Genomic DNA, 12,003 nt, shown 5'->3' with positions numbered 1-12,003 from the left:
AATTACGTTTCAAAAGCGCCACGCGCAACCATAATAGTTGAGCAACGTAAACAAGAGAGAATTTTTCAAAACCCAAAGCACGAACTAATACAAATCGTTGTTTCCATTTGATCTCGAGATCTGCGTTCCAAGATATTTCCTACCCAATGGTACCACACCTTACGACCAAACGAAATCCACCAAAAATCGTTGCAAAAACAAGTCGGACGTAACAATTTCTCGGATAAAAAAAAGAAACACGGTAGACTCCTATCGGGTACCACCCACATTGTACACCGAGCTGAGAGCAAGGTGATCCGTAGGCCGACGAAGGTGAAGTTGTGTACGTTCGGCGATTGGTGTTAACACTGCGTACCTCTCCGACGAGCGATACCGACGTCCATGGTACTAGACTACGATCGATCCGATCGATAATACATCGCAGCACGTGCGTTTTGAGAGACGGTACTGCTTTATTTGGTGATTGAAGTTTTACGCGATTTCGGGTACGCCGCGATTGGACAATTTTTGTGCGGTCAAGGGTTGTGGATATCGATTTAGGTGAAGTGCGAATATTGTAAGTAATTCGTTTTTTTTTTCAAAGAAACTTCCACAGGTTACTATAATACTTTTTACAGCTGTCATGCTAAACTTATCTATTTTGGTTGATTTGGTATGAAATGTCCTTGCGGTTTTATTTAAATAACTATTTCCTTAAGTTTTTCAAAGAAACTTCCACAGGTTACTGTAATACTTTTTACAAAACTTCTGGATTCCTCCTGCGTCGGTTTTTGCTGATTCGAACTTGCTGACGTTTCGCCAATCATCCTGTTGGCTTCGTCAGACCTTCACTGAAAACTGTTTTCAGTCAAGCTCTGGAGAAGCCAAGAGGATGATTGGCGAAAGGTCAGCAAGTATGACTCAGCAAAAACCGACGCAAGAGGAATCCAGACGTTTTGTGAAAAGTAATTCGTTTTCTGATCGAAAGCGACAAATTTCTTCAATTTTTAGTTTGACAATCAATAGAAGCCAGATCAAAGAAGTTTTAAGATATATAAAATACAATCTACCAGCTTTAGTTAAGTACAATAATAATTAAATGCTTCGTTAACATTCCAGTTTTCTACAATCTCCTGCTTTAAAGTTTGTTGTTTCTTCTTCTTTACAGTTTCTTGATGGTCTCATTATTTTCGTTCTTTCTGGAGGAACGCAATTCCAAATTGTTTTTGGTCATCTATTTCGTTCCGGAGATGTCCATCCCAAGTGACTTACTTTCATACTATAATGCCCATTTACTCTTATACTTAATCGTTTCTTACGTGCTCCATCTACGAAATTCTATTACTTCTTCTCAAGAAATTCATTTTTAAAGTCCTTGCTCCGTTTTTTAAACTTCCAGATTTGCGATCCTTGAGTGCATAATGAGTTTTATATAATTTGTTTGGTATTTTTCCTGTCACTTCAAAGCAGCAAGTTAAGTTGTACTATAACTCACCAAGTATTTAAACTGGTTGATTGCTACTGTAACAGTATTTGCAAATCTTCTGCATTCTTTAATTTATAAACGCCGACTCAGGAAGAATGGAGAAGAATTGTAAAAAGTTATTTTAATAATGTGATTTTAGTTAATATATATAATACATTTTTTGTAAAATTGCTAAAAAAAAATTTACTACTAATTAAATTTTTGTTGCCATATTGTTGAACAATAAAGAGTATTGTTCGGAAATACACAAATACAGATAAACATTTGCAGTGTGTTCGCTTGCAAAATCTCTAATTTTTCTCACTTTTAATGCATCTAGTGGTCTCTAAAGGACAGTTTCGTGTCACCCGTTACACCCAAAAGTCTTTAAAAGTTAATGATACCTTAGACATTAATTATAAGTTATAGTGCCTTTTATACTTGAAAACTACATTGAGAACATCATCTATGTACTCTAGTGGTGACTCTAAGGGCATGTGTTTAACATTAGGGGAATGCCAGAGGGAATGTGATGATGAAGTGTTCTGAATCGAACTTAGAGAGACGATCACTTGATACTGGAACCTTTAAACCAAAAAAGGAGAATTCTAGAATAGTGACAACAATTCTTCACACAGAATAACATATTTTACATCTTGTTTCGCTATTCGAAGAATTGCCTCTTGAACAACACAGAAATATGTGCTGTATGCACAAGGTAAGTTAGAGGATGACTCCAAGAACATTTTCCAAACCGTTGGATTAGTTGCCCTCACCTCAATCTCAAAATATGTAAAAATACGTACCCACTTATTCAATTCTTTTTTGTCGTTCATCCTTGTTCGCTGTTATTTTTTTCATTATTCCCAATTCGTTGACACGTTTGAAAATTTCTTAAAATAATTTACTAATTCGGTCAAGATTACTTGCTAACACCTCAAAGAACTCCAAATTATTTTTGCAGAAAAAATTCCAGTTTCTTGGGATGAATAATTCTCACCGATTTTTAATTATCATCGGCGAGTTCTTAACTAACACAATTTCGCAATTTCCACGGTGCCATTCAATCGGAAACGATTTAAAACAGTTTATACGCAATCCGAAAGCACGTGAAATACATACGACCCGTCAAGTACGAACAGGTGTACGAAAATGGCGAAACAACCCGGCTCATACGGAACACAATGGACGGGCATTGTTAAAAATTTTAGAGAAAATATCTAGCATCGATCCTACTTGCATAACGCCGTTTAATTTCGACTTGTCTGGTCGCTCACTAATCCACGAAGCTTTCTATCAACAATGTCCGTTTAAAGACGTTTCAATATGTTACTTTACGCTTTTAAAACAAACCGATCATTATCTCTTCGGTTACATAAACCTACAACAAACTGCGTCTAGACTTATTGCGTGTATTTCCAACGGAAATGAGGCGATTAATTTAACCTGGGACTCAAGTTTCAGAATTTTAGATTAGAATTAGAATCTTAACCCATTAACTACTTCTATAGCCGTTTCTTAGATCCAAGGGAATAACATTTTTTTTTCGGATTACAAAAACCAGCTTTATTAAATCACCTGCTAAAAAAATTACCTAAACCGGTTGTTTGAAATTGTCTCTTAGTTAATAACTACTACGAAGTAAGACAAAACGATAATGTGATCTATAAACAAAACTTTGCATAATTAAATCAATGTATATGTATCACTTTATTTTGTAGACGAGTTCTTTGAATACATGTATGCCTATCTAAAACTTGTCTTCTCTTTTTATGTGTATATTTTTTGTTCAAATTGTTCAAATTGGTTGCGTTTTATTTGTGTAAGCTTTGCAAATAAGAATTAACAAATATTCTATTCTTGGACAATAAAGCATACTGAAATTTGCATACGAAATTGTCCATCCAGTGTTAGTAGAAACTTCTGCTATGAACCAAGTTTCAGAGAGAGAAGGCCTAAAGTATAAATGTAGTAACACCATTTGAGATTAGCAACTAGTCAAGCTTAAAGCAAATTGATGCTGACGATCATTTCACTACACACTTATAATGGGAATTTATTTACATTTTTGTAAGAACATGTGCCCTAAAATGCTTGATTCTAAAGGTACATAATATTAATAATAATACCATTTATTTCAGCAATTAGATAATACATTCAAAAAACATATATCAAATGCACAATGAATTTTGTGAACTTTGTGGGTGCATTTGTCCAGTATAATGCAACTTAGCTTACTAGTTAAGTTCTTATTAATATTTCAATTAAATACTTAAGTATTTTAACGCTTTGGTGGAATTTATGTAAAGATCACAGTCAAAATTATGAATTTTTATTCTTTGCGAGTCTGAAGCACCAGCTTTTGTCATGGAATAACTAATGAATTGGGTTTTCTCTAAATTAAGTGACAGCAGGGTATAATCTAGCCATCATTTACCAAACTTTGCAACCGTTTGTTTCCAAGTGTTTTCAACAATAATCAGTGCCGCATCATCCGCACAGCAGACAATACCTTCCTTCGGTAAACTAAGAAATATTCCATTCATATATAATGTAAACAAGATTAGTCCCAGAATCGTGCCTTGTAGCACACCAGTCCCTACCGGTAGGTATGATTTAATCAGTTTTTTTACTAGCCCTCTCGCCAGCAAGATGGTGCGAGACAGTGTCGAATGCCTTGGAAAAATCGATAAAAACAGTAATACCCATTTTTCTGTCATTAAAAGATCGGAATATTCATCCACCTTGATCAACGCATCTTCCGTGCCTACTTTTTTCCTAAAACCAAAGTGATTAGTGTTGAATAATCCATTTTTTTGTTTTAATGTAATTTCAATACACTTTTCAAGGACTTTACACACACTATGTACCACAATAGACCTGTAATTCGACATTTGGTCTCTCGAACCCGATTTATATAGAGGAATAATAAGGGATCCGTTAAAAGTGTTAGTAGCAGCGTAGTAAAATATTTATAGATTTTTCTAATAAGAGCGTTAGATATACAATCCAACATTTTTCAGCGGTTTTATTTTTTTTAGGAATTTTTTTTTTATTGGTGACAAAAATATACTCAAATTACTATTTTCCTCTTTAAAACTTAAATTTTTTGGCGTTGTGATCTTCCCGCAAGTGTTTCCCCCATACATACTTGAGTGATGTATAGGAAATATTGTCGCAGCCTACAACACTGGAAATTTCCGGATTATCCGTGATTTCATGGGTGCATAGTATTATTAACATTTTAGAAAATAATGATTTAGTTCGTATTATGGAACTCCCTTTTGCAATTTTGATGAACCTTGATGACCTAGTTTAAGTATTGTACTATTGTTTTTAAAGTCGAATGAACATAATTAAGAAATAATTAAGTTCCTTTTATAAACAGTGTTTTTCCTTTAATCCCTATATTATCCTGTTAAATGTTTGTTTTCTGCATTTTCCAGGAAATTCGCCTTGGGTTAATAGTCACATATCGTCTTGAAGCTTCAGAAAATTTTTTTGAACACTTGTTACAGCAACATTTATTTTTTTCTTTTTCAGAACATAAGTTAAAAAATACAGGGAACTGTAAACGCTTGTTTCGCGCTGTTATCGCTTGGCTTCTGGGCAACGAAAAAAATTTAAGACCCGCATTAAAAATTCCGTACACGGGTTCCGAGAAAAAATATGTCTAGATAAATATCGCCTCGCATGTTTATGATTCGCTTAGCATTTGTCAGCTGACTGTTAGATGAATGTTAATTCCGTTCGTAATAACGCCAACCGTACATGATAATGCCTTATTACTATTCATATTATGTGCGGGGTGATAATTCCTCTCGCGGCGCATTGTAAATTCCAATTATCGTTACGGTTACACATTTGAGGAGACGTTTCGATCGTATCGATTGACCGTTTTCAGGAAACATTGTTGTAAAAATAAAAATAACCAAATTCTCCAACTTTCGACTCCGATTTTTATGTAAGAAATCGTCCAAAGTAAGAAAAGCTACTAAGTTAGCTAAAATCCTAATAAAAATTAAAACAAAATTTAGATTTCAAAAATTATACAATACGATTATAGAGATTCATAAAAAACAAATTTTATATTCGCAGTTTAAATGGTCTACAATTAATGAATATCTAATAAACACCAAATATTGACGATGTGACTTTTGTGACAATTAATTGGTGACGTGCTTAATAGCAAACGTTTCTTTTATATGGCTTTGAGAAAAAGGAGTAACGCTGCTTAACAACAATTGCGTAACCAGAATAATTTATCTACATTTTTTCTCTAAAGTTTTCCTTCCTGCTTCCTGCTAATCTGGCATAATCCAGTCTAAAAAGTTCGAAAGAGCATCGATACAATTGCAGTCCATGATAAACTACATTAACTCACTTAAAATCGCACAGAAGGGTTCATTGATCACTATAACCATTAACCATGACAGCACAATAACGATATTTTGTGACGCTTTACATGTTCGAAACTTTCCATTCTGCAAATTCATCCACTTTTCTAAACGATAGTGTCGTCAGTTCCCACTATACAGTGTGTCCCATTTAAAAACTGTAGACCCTTTGTTTATGGATCGATTTTGATAAAAAAAAAATTGTTGGACAGATCTCTGAAAAATGCACTAAAACCTTGTTTTGCTGATTGCTTCAACTTAAAGTTATGGCCTACTGGGAGTATTTAACAAAAGAAAGAGAAGAGAGAAGTACTATTCGTATTTATAATACACGGTGTTTGAAATATAGTTTGCGCCCCGCTGTATATCGTTGTAAAATCTTTGATTAAGGTTTGATTTTGATAACATTTTTTGTTTTTGTTGGATAGATCTCTTAAAATCTCACTAAAGGCTTATATTTCTTTTTATATCAACCTTTTTGATATCAAATATCGAGAAGGACTATTAGGGATTTCTTAAAGAACTAGCTGTCAACGAATTGTTATTTAGGACTACATAAAACCTAACTAAACTAATTTCCATGGCGATCGTTTACCATTACCCCTGTAGAATGTCTGATTATGGCTCAATTTTGATTATTCTTTTTATTCTTTTCTTATTACCGTGTTCTTTAAGAATGAAGTGTTAACGAATTCTTATTCAGGACTACATAAAGTTCGCTTAAGCATTAGTCCTAATGATTTTCTTAATATTAAATTTGATTAGAGAGGAATGAGAAATGAAGATATAAACTAAACAAACTTTACAAGGTTGTAGTTTTTTAACTAAAAAGCTGTTGTTTGAAATCTGTATAATTAAAATTTGTAAGATCTTAAAATTACATACAAAATAATCTTTTTTTTTAAATTCTGTTGTCCTTTTTAATTTGAAAAAATCTCTAAAAGTACTTTTCGATTTTCCGCTTCACAAAACTGTGTCGATGCTATTCGGAAAAACCGTTTCATTTCTCTTTAGTACCTATCTAGCAATTGGCCATGATATTAGGTTAATGTGAAAAGAAACATAAAATTTTAGTGCATTTTTGAGAGATCTATCCAACAAAAAAAAAGTTGTCCAAATGAAACCGTTATTAATTTTACAACTATGTACAGCTTTAGACGATATTTCAAATACCCTGTATTGAAACATTATGGAAATTGGTATAGTTGGCTTCTAAGTACCCCTGAATAAGAATTCGTTGCAAATTTATCTCTCTTTAATTAAATAGCCCCAGTTAGCCATGACTTTAAGTTGAAGCAATAAGCGAAACATGGTTTTAGTAGATCGATCCAACAAAAAAAAAATCAAATAATGCTTTAACACACTGTATATCTAGCCCAGCAACGCATGTAAACAAAATTCGTTTCCTCTGCGATTTTCCATGAAATCTTTTTATTATTTACTTTATTTAGTGATTTCACTGGCTAAACCGTCTGAAAACAAGGCGTGTATCTTTTTTTTAACGAGAAGTAATGAATCAGCGCTTATTAGATTGTTTTTCGTGAAAACCGATCCCTGAATCGCCTTATTCATAATATACCGAGCGATGAATTTTTGCGGCATCGTGTATGAAAAAAAAAACGCGGTAACGGTGAAATGCTAATCAGGATCTCTGTTTTGCGATTTGTACAATATCAATATCTAATAAACGGCAAAGCTGTCGAGAAACGATTATATTTAGACGAATGACCTTGCGTTGCGGTTTATCCTTAAATGGACATTAAAGGATACACAAGGTTAGGACTACGAGTACATTAAAGGTTACGACTTTGTTTTGTAGGTACCTGTTTAACAAATGGGTCAAATTTATGTAACGGTATTGACGCTAACTTAGCCGTGCCAATGCAAAAAAAGTGGATTCGACATAACATTAGCTTGAGGTTCAAAATACAGTTAGGGCTAGTGATAAATGATCATACGCAGATAAATTGATTTTTTTAGACAGTTTTTTTTATAGAAACGACAGCTAGCATTCTTTTTAATTTTTGATGACATCCTTACCAGGCTTGATTAGTGCATAATTTTTTTAGGTCATTTATTTTTCAGTAAACAAATACTTACATATATTTTTTTTTCACTGTGATAAGTCTGTTGGATGCACGATTCTCCTGAATTTGCTTTTTTCTGTGAAACATTTAAGTAGAACAGGAAAGAAAAAACATCACAACTTATAAAATGTGGAGTGCTGTGGACATATTTGTATCAAAAGCAATCAGATGAAGGAAAGGTTGTTGTTGTTTTGTATCTTTACTTAGCTTAGCTTTACTTAGCGTAAGTCTAACTAACCAAAATGTTTTTATATTTTCGCCTATGTGTGGAATTATCTCTCTTTTATTTTTCCCTTAACCAAAAGATTAATGGTATATGGGCTCCGCAACCGAAACATGGCGTACCCTACACATCACCGCGACATAAACCCAAATCCGACCGGTCCGCAACAAAAGCAAAACAAAAATTATCTCGGCGCTTTTTTGCATCGCGCCGTGTCACATCCACGAGACGGCCATTATGTACTTTTTCGAGATTGTTTTCGAGATAGGGCAAACTATATATGCCTTACGTGTTCCGCAAGCTAATATTCTTTGGCATTATTATTTATCCGAGAAATTCTTTGGCAAAGGTCACGCCAAGGTCATTCGCATACTTTAGAAGGTACCTCGGCTTTTATCGTTGACATTTATGTGTTTGTTTTGAATAAGCGGTTGTCAAGATTTTCGTTCCCGCTCATCTCACCGTACAGGTTAAATTGAGCGCCGTGAATAAATAATAAATTCGCAAGAATCTATTCTCAGTCGGTAACAGCAAAATTTATACCTATTTATAATAGTAAATTATATACAATAGAAGAACTAAGAAATGTCCACCATTTTTACGGTAAAGCAGTCAGGAAATTACTTCGAAAACGAAAAATTCTATCATAGACAAAATCTAGCTAAAAAAATTTTAAAACGACTTACAGATATAACCGGAATATTTAGATGAGACACCCGAATTTAAAGGAGGTGGCTGAAGTTAGCTTGGCATTGAGAAATCTGCGTCCAATTACAGCGGACCAAGCAAATACTGGTCAATATTTGAAAAATGATGTATTAACCTTATTTTTAAATCAGAATAAACTTCAGGTTCCGCATATTTTCATCGCGGCACAAATTCGTGAAACATATATTTTTTTGATAAAAATGTGTTTTTCGACGCCTTCGACTTGGAAAAAATTACAAACTGCCTGGTTCTGTTAAAGAGAGCAAAAATAACTTCATATTTGACATATTTTTGACGGGGCACAAAATCGTCTACAGGGTGAAACATAATTTTTTGATGAAAATGTGTTTTTTGACGCCTTATAAGGCGAAAAAATTACAAGCTGTCTAGTTTTATTAAAGAAAGCAGAATTAACATTCCATATATTTTTGGCGCAGCACAAAATCTTCTATAGAATGAAACGTACAATTATTTGGTTAAGGGTAGCTTTTTCAAGCGTGCTGTACCAATCAAGCAAAATTTGGTAATATTGCAGTACTGTTAAATTATATTACCTTCTAACATATATATTCCCTTGCAATAATTTGTGAAATTATGAAAACCTATGAAAAATGTCAATTGGACAGATAACTTTGTAAATATATTATTTTATAATCTACTCTTAATTACCTTTCAATATATGCCCCATAAGTCATGTCTGCGTGAATTTGTGAATTACGACATTTTAAGAAAACCCTACCCTTATGTTCTAAATGGATTTTAATATTATTAAAACTGATCGGATTGCATCCCATACCCAGGCGTATTGAATATCATTGAAATACCAAAGTTTTCGTATTTAGGTAAATGAGCGCAGTATTTTCACGATCTTGCAGAGGGGTCCCCACCCTGCTAGCTAGCTAGCAGGGTGAAACATGTGTACCAAATTTCGTTAATTTTGCTCCAAAAATACGTTAACACAGCATTTTTTAAATATTGACCAGTATTTGTTTGGTTCTCTGTAATTTGACGTAGCTTTCAATGCCAATCGCAAGCTAACTTCAGCCAAGTATTAAAAGAATTAAAATAACCAAAATTTTGCAGCTGACGAAGTATTGCAAGCAACCTGATAAAATTGGGGATTCGATTTCAACGATAGACTGGGAAACGAACCTTGACATTAAAATATTGATTATGTATTATGTATGTATAGCGTTTTATTATTCAGTTCATTTAATTCGTTTATTATTAAGTTCATTTTGTCCTATAAAAAACAGTTACAGCAGGTTTGTAGGCCGAATAATTTTCCAGAGAATTTTTTATTTCCTGCGTAACATTCGTATTTAATTCAAGATTTGTCAATTTATTACCCACCGAATGCGGTTGAAACAATCTAAACTAAATCACAAAAAATATTTTGCTTTTAGCCATTGATTAGTTTTTTTAATCATGATGGCGATTTTAAGTTTAATTTTACGGTTTTTACGTACGATATATATATAGTTTTTATTATAGTCCAAATATCAGCCCAACCATATTCACAATTTCCGTAGCCGGAAACATCAGATTTTCAATGTCATCTGACAACTGTAAAAATGCATTTTCTGCTTCCATTTTGCATTCGGTCTATAATTGTTTTTTTTAATGGGTTGAATGATGGTGCACATATTCGATTGGGATTGAAAACAATAAAAACTGATCTCTTTTGCCCCGTGAAAACTATTTTATATAGGAAAAAATTGTCCTCTGTCTTAAAGACTATTCAAGTTTTTTGTCAAGAATTGTGGTAAACATTAGTTAAAACCATGTAAGAGTTTACATTTAAGAAATACCTACTTGTAGCACAATAAGCATAACGGTTGTTAATTATCAAAAATATAATATTTAATAATGAATTTCAATAATTGAATTACAACAATTGATAACCAAGATTTCTTAATTGCGAAACTAAGTTGCTTGTTATAAGAAATATAATAAAAATAAAGGAGGAGGAATTTAAACTTTTTTAAAAATTTTACCTTATAAGGTAAAACGATAGTTTCTTTCAAATTTCAAAATTAGAATGTTATTAAAACGTCAAACGCAAAATTATACGCACATTAAATATCGACTAATATGTTTTTTGGTATGTTGCGATTTAGCTGTCAGCTGGCCATATGTCGCCCGTCCCTGGCGTACCCATAAAAGCAACGCAGAATACCATTAAAATTACATCGAACCAAAACCGTAAACTCCGAATAAATTCGATTGATTTCTATACACAATCCTGACAAGTTCTGGACGAGTATTTTTAGAAATGACTTCACGTGTTTGTTTGTATATAATACCTAACGAGACGTATACCTACTGTGTGTGTGTGTGTGTGTGTGTGGGTTTATTAACACTTGTAATATTGTTCCACATTGTCTTGTATCATTTCAGAAAAATAGTTTCTAGCTCGCAAGATACCTACGCTCGTACAATTTTGAATCGGCGAGGCGCGATGCGGTGAATAAAATGATTTACACCGATCGACATTTGACGCACTAATGGCGGAATAATTCAGCCATATTTTTTTACGGTATCTCCGCGAATTCTTTGTTAGTTGAGAGTTACTTGGTGACAAAAAATGTGGAAAAGTTATTTCTATAATAAATCATTATTTTAGAAATTAATTTAAGTGTACTGAAAATAGAAACATCAAAGTAAAAAGTTCATTTAACGTCTGGCAAGGCAAAAAATGTAACCTGTGTAGCAAAATATTGTCAAAATACGGTTTAGTGACTACAGGCGCTGGTCTAATTATATTTATTGCATAAAATTATGCCAGTTTTGTTCTAACAGAAAGGAGACATACTTAGTTCATTTTTCCGTCTCATCCTTCGCTTGTATACTTTACTTTATTCTCAGCGGCAATTTTGGTACTAATCATTGTTCAATATTCCATTATATATATATATATATATATATATATATATATATATATATATATATATATATATATATATATATATATATATATATATATATATATATATATATATATATATATATATATATATATATATATATATATTTATATACAGTGTGTTTTTAGAACTGTACACTTTTGTAAAACCTTTGTTTCTTGATAGATTTTGATTTTTTTTTGGAGAGGTATCTGAAAAATGCACTAAAACCTTGTTT

General features: G+C 32.8%; 1 protein-coding gene across 1 annotated transcript in view; it reads left to right on the top strand.

Moving 5' to 3' along the window:
- The first annotated feature begins 321 nt into the window (after positions 1–321).
- Positions 322–12,003, top strand: part of LOC132699664 (serine/arginine repetitive matrix protein 1) — a 75,193-nt gene continuing 63,511 nt past the window's right edge. The window contains exon 1 of the mRNA XM_060666507.1: positions 322–556. The gene's annotated coding sequence lies outside the window, so the exon portion shown is untranslated. The remainder of the gene's footprint in view (positions 557–12,003) is intronic.

The sequence above is a fragment of the Cylas formicarius genome, unplaced genomic scaffold (assembly GCF_029955315.1).
Source record: "Cylas formicarius isolate icCylForm1 unplaced genomic scaffold, icCylForm1.1 PGA_scaffold_3__17_contigs__length_32017465, whole genome shotgun sequence".
In the NCBI taxonomy this organism is placed as follows: domain Eukaryota; kingdom Metazoa; phylum Arthropoda; class Insecta; order Coleoptera; family Brentidae; genus Cylas; species Cylas formicarius.
The sequence above is the reverse complement of the archived record's forward strand: the minus strand, read 5'-3'. Positions and strand labels throughout refer to the sequence as shown.